General features: G+C 38.1%; 1 protein-coding gene across 12 annotated transcripts in view; it reads right to left on the minus strand.

The window, feature by feature from the left end:
- HTR1F (5-hydroxytryptamine receptor 1F) overlaps positions 1-13023 on the minus strand; it is a 2610837-nt gene that overhangs the window by 1701340 nt on the left and 896474 nt on the right. The window contains exon 4 of one of the 12 annotated variants that reach the window (XM_069205048.1): positions 6892-7009. The exons of the other annotated variants lie outside the window; for them this stretch is intronic. The gene's annotated coding sequence lies outside the window, so the exon portion shown is untranslated. The remainder of the gene's footprint in view (positions 1-6891; positions 7010-13023) is intronic. 12 annotated transcript variants of the gene reach the window in all.

Genomic DNA, 13023 nt, shown 5'->3' on the forward strand with positions numbered 1-13023 from the left:
GTTCCATTCTGAGTGGAGACTTAGAAAAAATTTCAACTTTTTTCATCCAAAAAGTGAAAAAGTGCAAATTCATTATTTTTGTCAAAAAACAGACAAATTCCATTCTGAGTGGGGACTTAAAAAAAAAAATTCAACTTTTTTCATCCAAAAAGTGAAAAAGTGCAAACTCATTATTTTTGTCAAAAAAGTGACAAAGACTAATTCTGAGTGGGGACTTAAAAAAAATGTCACTTTTTTCATTTAAAAAGTGAAAAAGTGCTAAATCATTTTTTTCTTTAAAAAAGTGAGAAATTCACTTTCTGAGTGGGGACTTCGAAGAACTTGTGACTTTTTTCAAAAGTTGAATTTTTGTCTAAGTCTCATCTCATTCTGAGATGGGACTTAGAAAAGAATTTAACTTTTGTCTAAGTTAGCATTTTTGCCAGTTCCCATGTCACAATGGACATTTTGACTTTTTGGATGAAAATACCAACTTTTTTGATCCAAATAGTGAAAAAGTGCAAAGCCATCAGTTTTTTAAAAAAAGCGACAAAGACCTGTTCTGAGTGGGGACTTAGAAAAATTGTCAACTTTTTTCATCCAAAAAGCAAAAAATTGCAAATTCATCATTTTTGTCAAAAAAAGTGACAAAGAACCATTCTGAGAGGGGACTTAAAAATAATTTCAACTTTTTTAATCCAAAAAGTGAAAAAGTTTAATATTCACTCATTCTGTTGTTGTAATTTGCTGCTATTTTTTGCTTTCTATGTTATTTATATAAGATAGTATAGGCTGAAGATCCTTTTACTCATTAAAAGGTTCCTTGCAATGATACTGTGTGGTACCAGGCAGCTTTAATTTTTTTGTCACTGCTCCATTCTCGAATGGAAAAAGAAGAATGAGAAGTGAATATGTGCTCTATGCTTGCAGCACTCTGGCACTACTTAACATCCTGTTGCCTCTCTCATTTGTTCTCTTGAGGGTTGCTCAGTTTATCTCCCTCAACAGTTTATAGTCATTTTGCACGTAAGTAAAACAGGTTGTTTTACGTAAATTGTTTCCTTTTCCAAATAGCTATGGTCTATAGAAGGTTTTGTCTCTCCTTACATCAGGGATCACATGGCTGTAACAAATGCAAAATATTCTTCTCCATTTTCGCACTGCTGGACCTCGTTTCCTATCTCTGAACCACTTCTGAAAAGATATGAGATCACCTTTACTCTCCGATAGATGCACTTGAGAAATCTGTAATGCTTGACCCATTGGTGAAACCGTTCTATACAAGTCCTTTTTTAAATAAATGTTTCAGTGGATTGTTCACTGAAGGGAGGGCTCAGGTTTGTATTTTTGTGTAGTTTATCATCCCATTCTAGTATCATGATATGGTATCTGACTGTATTTACCAAGCTGAGAACTGTTGACCAGTTCTTCTTGTGTCTGTAATAGTTTCATGCAGAGATATCTACTTGCGCCTTAAATGCTTTAATTTTACATGCCCTGTTTCTGATCTCCACTGCAATAACTTCCATGAAGAAGTCATAATGATCATTAATCTGGTGATCAAAAAGAGATATTGCTGGAAATTTTGATTTGCTTACAGGAAAGGCTGGGGCTGTGAATGCTCACGCCTGGCCTATTTGAACTGGTGACCCCTAAACATCCTAGGTTCTGAAGTAGAGAGGGCTTGAGCCTCTAAATGAACTGCACGTATAGTAAAAAGCTTCAAGATGCTTCTTCATCTTTATCATATCTTGGGTGAAGGAGCTTAAGCTCCTTCACCCTTAAGTAGCTGGTGATCCATGCAGTTGAGAGTGTAAATAATTGGAGAAAATGGATGAAGCCTGTACAAGATGGATGCTGCTTGATATCAAACGCTACTAACAGAAAGTTGAACATGATGAGAGCATGGATTTCTGCCTATCCTATAGACCAAAAGGCACAACATGTAAAGTCAGAAACTGAGACCATGGTGAGGGTTAGCTGTCCTGTGATGTGCCTACTGCTCCCTAGGATGGGCATCAGCTAAAGTTCATCATCACACTGAAAACACCTTGTCTGAGAACAACCAAGTGCATTTGTGTCAAGGATCAGCATCTTATCACTCTATACACTCACAGTAAGTATCTGGCCATGAACATGGAGAGATGGTACCAGAAACTGAATGAGCTACTTTGCATGCATCAGCCTGGGGTTACACCACCTGCAGGGAAAGTGGTCTTTCTGATGTCAGGGCCTACTGTACCCACACAAGCACCACCATGTGAACCTATACCGAAGTCTGATGATGCTAGTCAGTCAAGGGTACTGCAAGGAGAGGCAGATGGCCATGGAGGGTTGGAGTGAACAGACAGTGAGGCTATCTTGGGTGAAGAACTCTTTTCCTTGGGGATTCCAACACAAAAGTGGAAATTCCCCATGTGTCATGAGTGATACTGACCACTGTCTAATCCAAATTGCGGACGACTCATTAAAAAAGAAATGACTGAAGGAGACTGACCTAACCCCTCTCTCTATTTTTTTTGTTTTTGAAGACATAGTATCTGGCAGGCAGCAAAAGATGTCTCTAGTTACATTTAAAACATCTATTTCTCTGTGGAATTAAAATTTTAGCATCCAGATCTGATTATTAATGTAGGAAAATATGCCTCCTTGTAAGAAAGAAATGGTTTGGGGTGGATTAGCTTCTAAAAGTGGAAGGCCATACATAAGGTTGTTAACTCCCACCAAGAAAAACATTTGTGGGACTCATAAAATGAATGCACATATTATAACCCAATAAATGTGCAGAAATAAGCACCAGCAAAATGCTGATATTTATTTGTTACCAGGTGAGAAAGGAAAAGGGATAGCTTTAATATTTTATGAAAATGTGGTACAAAATCTTCTCCACAGGGGCAATTATTTTTCTTGTGGAACAGCAAAATTTAAAGAAATTGCATTGGGCTATTGATCTTAACGTACACAGTTGGGCATTATGTGTTGAGAATTCTGACTGACCTAAAATATGTCTTTGTAGCTCTGCATACATTTCTCTTAGGAAAATACAAGTTTTCCCAATTGCAAGAAAATCATCAATCTAATAAAGAATAGATCAATATCTTTCATTGTGAGACAAGCCAGGAGAGAATTGTATATTGCATTAATTTCTTTTCCTATCAACTAACAGAAGGATTTAATCTCCACCTTTAAAATTGCTGTGATAGATAAACGTGTCCAATGGCAGAAAGATAGTAGCTCGCTCACCTCTCTATAAAGTGGGAGAAATAAAAGTTTGAAAAAATTTCAGAACCTCAATTTAAGGTGGATCTTCCATTCAGTAAGACTCTTTCATCTTTACTTTGGTACTTTAAAGTAATAGGTACTTTGTATTACACAATTTAAAAATGACACCTTGTGTTTGGAATTTGTACGGGCGCAAAAAATAGCATATATTGCAAATGTTCTCCATTGCAAGTGGGGCAAACATGTAGACTGTGTTGCATTCTGCACTAAGATTTACTGGAGTTTGCAAAGTCTTTTCACCCAGTTTCACCTTCCAATATTTATCTGGGTAAAACTCTGATGGGGTTGGAAAATGCTGACCCACTCGTTATTGTCAAACTTAAACACAGGTTTGTACAGATGCCACAATTTGCATGTCTCTTGCAATTGAAGCCTTAGTGAAGTACAGAAATTGCAGCTGAATGATTTGCTTTCAACAGAGGCATATAAATATGTTATGGTTTGGACATGCAAGGAAGAAGCGAATGAGTTGGTTGCATGATGGACCTAGTCAGAAAAACAGGCATCTGAAGTCCTGCCCCAGAGTGAAAAACAAGCATCAGAAGTCCTTTCCTAGAGCAGACCTTCTACTACATTGCCACCAGTGGGTGCATGGTGGACATTTTAATTTTCCAAGATTTTCAATAGAAGAGAGAGCTGAGGTGCTGCCATCAGAAACACTGTAGTTCTGCCACCTCAAAATTAGTAGGAGCCACAATTCTGGAGGAATGGCACACCTGCTAATTTAAATACATTCTCCAGGTCCACCAATCTTTAAATTATATTATATTATGCAGATTTGTAGAGCGCACCATCAACCAGGAGGTGCTGAGCAGGTGTGAGTCTAGGCAAACCTAGGGCTTAGTGGGAATACTCGAAAAGCTACATCTTCAGCTTATTGAGGAGTTCAAGAAGTGAAGAGGAGGATCCGATGTGTAGAGGCACATCGTTCCATGTTTTTGGAGCCAGTGAAATATAATAATTAATTTCAATTCATTTGCTCTCCATATAGCCACATCATTATGCCATGATTTGGAGGAGCAGGGAAGAATTGAAAGAGTGAGTTGCACCACACAGGCACAAAAATATATGTCTGAAGTCCTACCCTAAATAGGGTGGATCTTCTTAAGCACGCATCTCATACCATTCAAAGTTTCAAATAGCAGAGACAGTTGAGGCTCTGCCGCCAGAAACATGGTAGTTCTTCCACCACTATATTAGGCAGAGGAACTGCAAGCTTATCAGGATATCAGACTATCTTTACCTAATGCACTTATTTTTACAGAATCATAGCGATTCACAGCCACAGCCAATTAAATTGCTCTTTATGAGCCACAACTATCTGCTATGGTTTGGAGCTGCAAAGAAGAACAGGAACAGCTGGCATGTCAAGAACTTTCCCTTGTATGGCCTTTGCTATGACTGCTCACCTGACCTAATACATTTAGGATCTTATGAGGGGAATAAATGTATAGTATGCACTTCTGTTACGCTATAAAAATGATACGCATTAATAACTTTAGAGTACATGTAAATACCGAAATACTTGAAAATGCATAGAAACAACCCATGCAAATAATAATGTTACATTTTCCTTCACTTTTCTTAGTCAGTCGTACATCAATCATCCTTGAGCCACTCCAAAGTAGCTTTTCAAACTTGCCAGTTCTTCCATATTCACTTGTATGGTACACAAAATATAAATGTTTCCAGAATGAGAAATGCCACAAGCAGTGGTTGGGGATGAACAAAAACAGTAGTGATTCAGCTCATTTTTATAAAATGAAAACATTTCAGACTTTGTACAGATTAATGAAATGCAGATGGTAGTTGGACAAGGCACGCTGCAATGTTTAAAAAAAAAAAACGAACTGGAGACTAGAAGGAGTTTAAACAAGTGTATACATTTTTTGACAGAACAAAATTTGAAGACTTCTATTTTCCTAGAAAATATTAATATCCTTATTTAAAAAAAACCCCAATAAATTGTGTTTGGAAGTAAGAGCTTTTATCTGGATCTTGCAAAACTGTCAAGCACATATTTTAAATATTTGCCCATATAAACTCCCTGTTATTGCTTCACTTTGAGTTCTCAATTTGTAAATTCATATTCAGTTGATTAATGTGCGATTGATAGAGCTAGATCGTCAATTATGAGGATCTCTAACATCGTTAAGTGTTTAACATTAGAGGTAAAATACACCCATTAAAACAAATCCATTTATTACTATGCTCAGTGCTGGCTATTTGCACCAGAGCAGAGGTTGTTTGCAGTATTGAAGTAATCACCTTAAAACTTTGCACATCGCATCATTAATTACCAAATAACATTGCTACATGTTGAAACAGGACACCACATCTTGTTCTCATTACAATGGGAAATCCAAATCACCTGAAAAGTTGGTGTTCTGATAACAAGCGCTGGGCATTTCACTTAAACATTAGTGCAAGAAAAAGAATCTAGCTAAAGTAAATTAAGGACAGATTGCATAAGTTCTCTAAAACCTGATCCACCAAAAATAAAAATAACTAGAACATAAGGGTAACTGTGAGGGGCAAATCTGGACAAAAAAGACATTTGAAAAAATAAAAAAGTAATTTGGAAAGGGGAATAAAAAGGAAAGTTGTCAGCATTTCTGAAGCTCGGTCAAGAGTCTTCTTAAAGAATCAAGTGTAAGCCTAAGCCACACTTAGCAAAGCATGAGAAAAATTAAGAGAAACTCAAAGGTCTGTACTCAAAGTTCAAGTACATCTGCGCTCTTTAAAATTAGTGAAAGAACTAGTAAATACTGCAATTTCAGTTAGGAAACCCCTCTTTAGATCACACCACTTAAAGTTTCATCTTCTCCCATCTGGCGGTGGTACTTGCAACAATAATGTGCATTCCCAAGACAGTCGGGGAAGGTTTAAATCCTTGGTTTCCTGTTCATCTTTTGCAACATGTATGAATTGGGATGGTCTTCACATTTTCAGTCTATCCATGTGCCTTCTCCAAGGTTTTCTCAGACTTTCTATGAGTAAGACAGTAGCATATCTATTTCAAAACTAATGTTTCATGTGAAAATTACACATTAGCAGAAATGGAAAAGTTTCTCATGATAAAGAAAATTCAGGTCTAGTCAAGACAACCTAACACAGTATTACAATTTCACATTTAATTCACATTGTACTATGCATGTTTAACTTCTGCATCACACATTGTCAGTTATACTTTCCCATTTAAACTTCATACAAAAACAAAATAAACTGTGAATACATGTAAGCAAATATAATGGGGAAGTACATTTCTCAACGTTAACATTAATACGCACAGTACAGGGACTGTAATCGTTTTAAGGGTAAACACTCTCAAATAATGTGACGATGGTTATAAAACTCTAGTCAATTATTACAATTCAATTAATAAAGTTACACCACACCACATTTTCTTCTAAATCTACAGTGCACGATCTTCATTATTGACTTTGAGTGCACCAATTTACATTAGACTAACATTAATTCATACATTAAGTTTTCATTATGGTCACATATAGATCAACACTGTGACATCAAGGGTGGCAGCCAATTATTTGCTGCCCCGGAACAATTATCTCAATAGTGCCTTATCCTACCATAGCACAGATCATGTGAGGTGAAGAGATTGATACCTACCTACCACTGGTGAAATCTGTGAAGATTTGTTTGTGGTGGATTTTGAATCTCAAGACCGCAGAGTTCATCCAGGCATGAAATGGCTCTTCTGATTTCAATAACTTGACAACGCATCCTTCTAAACCAAATTGCAGTGATTTTAAAGTGAAGCTCTGTTGCTTTAAGGTGTCATAGACAAACATGTTTCAAGATTTCTTTTTAAATGAGTTGGTGCACTGTTATTTATCTTCTTATCACAGTAAGCACCTGCAGCTGCCACTAGAGGGCACTAGGGTATCCCCGCCTTTATTTCTAAGTTATGTGGTTAGTAATTGTCAAGAGCAATTAACATCTACATATGCTGTTTTTTTCTTATAAGAAGGGCTGTAAGCCCGTGACGGGTACTGCCCTCAGTGTCTAGCTGCCTCACGTGCTGGCTAAGTCGAGAGTCAAGCAGCCAGGTACTACTGAAAGGCACTCTTGATCTAGTGAGCACGTGCAACACAACTTATTCTATTTTAAAACAATCCCTAAGCAGGTTAAGGCTCACTTAGTGCCAGCCCTGGCTGCACATTTTGGAGGTCTGAAGAAACCTCCCATTCATGACACATAGTAGGTCATATTTGCAAGCAATCCTGGGCGTCTAGGGCATAAGCTCTGTATTCCTGGGATTGCCTGTCAATCATTTCACAGGCTGCAAGCACCACCTTTTCCTAACTCGTCACCTGTGACATGTTGGGAAAGGGTGTTGCTTGCAGCCTAGGCATGTGACTCGAGGTCACTGAGTCATGAGACTCAGTGACCTCGAGCTACATGCAAGCTGTAAACAGATACATTGAGCTTTAGCATGCACTGAGTGTCTGGTTAAAGGACATAATTACAATATTTAAACATGCTCCCTTCGTGTGCTTTTTTTACATCAGCTTATATCACTATATTGAGAGGCATTTATTGAAACAGTTTATACATGCCTCTCAGTTTAGCGATGTGAACTGATGTACTAAAGTGAATCACTCCTGCATGTTAAAAGAATGCACAAAATCACTTTAAATATGGCAGTTCTGGATGTGTGCATCCCTAAGACACATATTTAAAAGCATCTCTTATGCTTTTTAATACGATGCGATTCACATAGCTATACTTAGAAGAATATATTAGTCGTTTTAATAACTGCCTTTCAATATAATAACTAAACTAATCTACTAAAGTGAAACACTCCTGCATGTTTAAAACAAACAAGAGAGGCTCCCCTCTGTTTTAAAATCCCACCAGCTGTCACTGACAGTAAGGCTAGTATCAAGGAATTCTCCCAATAATTCTCTCTAAGTTTGGTCATTAGGGAATTCAGTAAGAAACTGGATTCCCGACTTAGACAATATTGTATGTAGGTCCAAATGTCAGTCTACGTACTCTGTGGAGGAGCAGATCGTGCCTTGGTATTAATTAGCATACACAAGGCCTTTCTGGAAAAAACACATGCTGGCATATGGGACACATAGAGTAATGATCAGCCTCTTAAAAGAATAGGATATTATGAATGATGCAAGGTAACTTACAAGGAGTCTCCTTGTACAGTACTAAACTATATGGGGGCTGTCTTAGACAAACATAATTCCTAAAAGGCACCTCTGACTATCTGTTGGTTTTCGCTTGGCTGCTACATTTCTTTAGCCATGTGGTCAAGGGCTTCTCATTGTGTTCCCAGGTCAATTAGCAGGTCCCTTGCCTGCTCCCCTTGTGTCACTAAGAAATCTATTCCTAGCAGGGCAATCCATATCTCCTCAATAAGATAGCTCCATTAGACAGAGATCTCCTAACCAGCAGCAATACTGTTACATTTAGTTTTTGATGCATTTAAGAACAGATAATGAGGTATGCTGACAAAGTGTCAATATATTTGGAACATACAAATACACATTTTGTAAATACATACTAGATACTTTTTCAATTGCAAGAATAAAAAATGATATTTCATAATGCAGGCTTTCTGTTGTCATTGACTATCAGACTGAAGGTTTTTCCTTATGGTAATCCTTTGCTGACAAATTGGAGTCACATATTTATTTAAATTTAACCTCCTTTATTAGAAAAAAAACACTAAAATTGTGTCTCTCTGTTTTTTTCTTTCAGACTAATAGGGATCAGCATTTCCATGAACGACCAGGTCTGTTTCCATTTTGTAGCTGTTTTATTTTGATATATTTATAATCCACTTTCAGAAGAATTTTTACAGATGTTACTTTGAGAAGATGTTCTTGCTTCCATAGTATTCCTTATCACTTTTCCATCTGAGACAACAGCAGTGTGGATGTTCTGATGACCATCTGTGCCATTCCTGTATTTTTAGGTCTTGCCTACAGAAAGCTGACCTGTAGCTGACTGTTTGAAACTGCATGTGCTGACTATAGTACAGCAGACATACACATACATATTTCCATACAATACAGAAAGTGTTCAAGTCCCTTTGCCTATTGGCTGTTGCCTTTTTTGTAGGGGTTGCCATGGACTGAGTGGGCTGACCATAAAGCGAAAGCATTTCAAGGATAGTTTTAAGGTAAATTAAGTGATTCCCTATGTTAACCTCTCCACTGAAGCCCATGTCAATGTAGGACTAAAGAAAAAGGTGACAGAACTTTTAACTAAATTGTGAATTAAAAATTACTTTGTTTAAAGTTGAATACATTGATTTAAATTATTTTCTCAGGATTAAATTAATAAATACATTTCCATCTAAATTAAAAATCACATTTTTATTATGCCTCAATAATTATTATAAATTATGTAAAGAATTAATTCAGAGAAATCCACTTATGTTTAATAAAGTGTATTGTTACAATATTTTTTAATGCAGTTTATTACAATATTTTACAATGAAATTAAAAATATGTACTATTTGTATATATTTTTAACATTAAATTGTATTCACATATATTTATTGCTATTTGAAATATTTGTCTATAGGAGTATGTTAAACGATCAGGGTTTGTGGCCATGTGTGGTGGTAGTCTTTCTACATTTGTTTAGTAGTAGCTACAAATGTAGTTTAGTCTCCACCCTCCTTTTTAAGGGTTTGAGACATGAAACTCTACACTTCTGAACAGATTTCACATAGCCAAAAGTAGTAACATTACTCAAAAGAGCATGAGTAAATGTACATGTGTAAATTACTCACAAGTCTAACTTACCCTTTGTGACTAGACCATAAACTGTGGAAGTTTACATTATCAATGTATACAATATTATGTGTGTAGGGTGGAAAGCCAATTGAAAGGGCAAGCCAGGGTTAGTACAATAGAACATATGTCATATTTGCCAAAATAAGAAATAGGTTTCAGTTGTACCATGGTTCTACATCAATGAACTATGGTACTTCCTTAGCCTTTTGCACCTGCCTCTATCCAGAGTCTCTAATGTTAAAACTAAGGAATATTTATCATTTGACACAGCTTGTCAATATTCTGTGTCTTACTTTAATGTGAATACAGCTTCAGCTTTAAAAGCCTGCCTGGCCAAAATGATACAGGAATGTCAAGTTTCTCAGGTCCATGCATGTGCAGCTCATTCAGGGTTTTCACGTAGTTTTTTTGGAGCTTTTAGTCCAGATTTTATAATGTGAGCATTAGAAATTAAGGGGCAGATTTATGAAAAGTGGCACTGCACCTAGTGCAGCATCACTTTCCCTGCGTCCCTTAGCAGCCCCTACCCCCACCATGTGTGCGCCATATTAAAAATACAGTGCACCATGGTGCAGGGTAGGAGGTAATAGCGTCATTTTTCATGATGCTATTGAAGTACTCTGCAGGAGTAGTACCAAAATATTGGCGCTATTCCTGCAGAGTACCTAGGGTCCCATTATAAATAATGGAAGCCCCCTTTTAATGCCTGCTGTGAGCAGGCGTTAAAAGTGTCGTACAAAATGACACAGGGAAATCTTTTAGATTTCCTCATTCCATTTTTTTCGGCCCATTTAACTGGCGAATGACTGGCACAGGCATAATATAGTGCAAAGGGTTACAAAGTGGCACATTGCATGCATTGAGCCACTTTGTAAATATGGGGCTAGGATTTTGGCTTTGTTGGGCCACATTAGCATCAACCAAATTATGCTAATGTGGAGCTAGGTGGCGCTAGGGGTTTAAAATATGCCCCTAAGTCTTTAGTTGGTACCCTGTCTAAGTAGGGACCACAATCCTAGTCAGGGTAAGCCAGACACCCAAATCTAAATTAACTTGTGCTCACCTTCTGGTAGGTTAGCACAGACCAATCAGATTTAACTTAAGAGGCAATGTGTAAAGTATTTGTGTGCAGCACTTAAATCACAGAAACACAGTGAAAACACCACAAAAAGAGTCCACAGATTGAAAAAATAGAGAATGTTTATCTGAGTAAAATACGACAAAAACAACAAAAATCCAATAAGAATATCCTGAGAAATGCAATTTTAAAGATTCAGTTAAAATAAGTGCATAAAAGTGCAAAGTACCAACTGTGGTTATCTGGTTGCGCCAAACTAGGACAAAGTCAAGAGTTCCCTCTGAACACAATAGAGTGTGGCAGGATACAGGGACCCACTTAGGCCCACTAAACACAGTACCTTAAATCATGATGTGCGTTGTGCATGGTATAGCTTTGCAAGGTTCTCTGATGGTTAAGGTGAGGACTATAGAGGGTAGAGCACCCTAGGCCCACTTCCAAGGGTCCAGGACTGGGGTGGTACCACTTGGCAGGGTAGACAAAAAGATGGCAGTGAACAGGTGCAGGAGCAGTTTGGTTAGAGGTCTTTTGTGTCCCTGACACTTCAGAAAAGAGGAAGCCAGTTAGTTGATCATTGGAGTCACTCTAGATTTGGGGTTGTAGAGATGCAAGTCCAGTCCTTCTCACTCCCAGGCAAGAGAGCAGCAGGTACAGGTCAGCCTAGCAAAACTAACGTTCAGCAAAGTAGCAGTCCTTTCAGCAGCACAGTAGTCCTTCTTTCTGGCTGAGTGTCCTGGTTCTGGAAGGTGGGAGAAGCTTCTAGAGCGGCATGCATTTGAAGTGCACAGATGCCCTGCCTCTCCTGGCTCCAAGCTGACTGGAGTGACAATGCAGGGCTAATACGCTCTAATATGTGTGGAGAGGACAAGCTTTTTCAGGTGTGAGGCAGTGCTAAGCTCTGCCCCCCCATCAAGCCAGTTAACAGCCATTAAGGCCCATCAAGTCACACTCAATCACCCTTTGTGTGTGGCTGTCTGGAGGGAATGCACAAGTTCATTTGCCACCCCACCCAGACGCATATTTAGAAACAGGAAGAAGCACAGAATGGTTAATGTAAGAAAATGTCAAATTTCTAAATGTGGCATGTTCAGACTTAAAATTTAAAACACAAAATGGCCATCAGTTGGGATTTTAAATTGTGAGTCCAGAGATACCAAACTCCAAATTCTATATTGTTCCAATTGGAAGCTACACTTCAAGGCTGCTTCAAGGTAACCATAAAGTTAACCTTCATTCCCCATATTCCAGAGGAGGCTACAGATAGGCCTTGCAGTAGTGAAAAATCTATTTGATAGATTTTCGCTAACTGGACATTTTAAACTAAAAAGCGCATGTCCAGGTTTTTAAATAAACTGCTCCCTGCCCTTGGGGCTAACAAGGGCCTAACTTAGAGGTGGCTTATAGGTACTGAAAAGGAAGGTTTGGTCTTGCAAGTAGGTGCACTTGCCAGGTTGAAATGACAGTTGAAAACCGCAAACACAGGCTCTTCAGTGGCAGGCCTGAGACATGTTTAAAGGGCTACTCTAGTGGCTGGCACAATCAGTGCTGCAGTCCCACTAGTAGCATTTATTTTACAGGCCCTGGGCACATATGGTGCACTTTACTAGGGGCTTGCACATACATTAAACATACCAGTTCTGGATAAGCCAATATCACCATGTTTTAAAGTACAGAGCACCAGCACTTTAACACTGGTCAGCAGTGGTAAAGGACACAGAATCCTAAAGCCAGCAAAAATGAAGTCAGAAAAAAGGGGAGGAGGAAGACAAAAAGTTTAAGGGTGACCCTGCAAAAAGGGCTATTTCCAACAGTGACAAACAGGACTGTAAATCCAGAATGCAAGAAATACATTGGCCAAGTTAATAGGTCTGCATTTAAATGTAGGCATCCACAAATGCT

Source organism: Pleurodeles waltl, chromosome 8 (assembly GCF_031143425.1).
Source record: "Pleurodeles waltl isolate 20211129_DDA chromosome 8, aPleWal1.hap1.20221129, whole genome shotgun sequence".
Classification (NCBI taxonomy): domain Eukaryota; kingdom Metazoa; phylum Chordata; class Amphibia; order Caudata; family Salamandridae; genus Pleurodeles; species Pleurodeles waltl.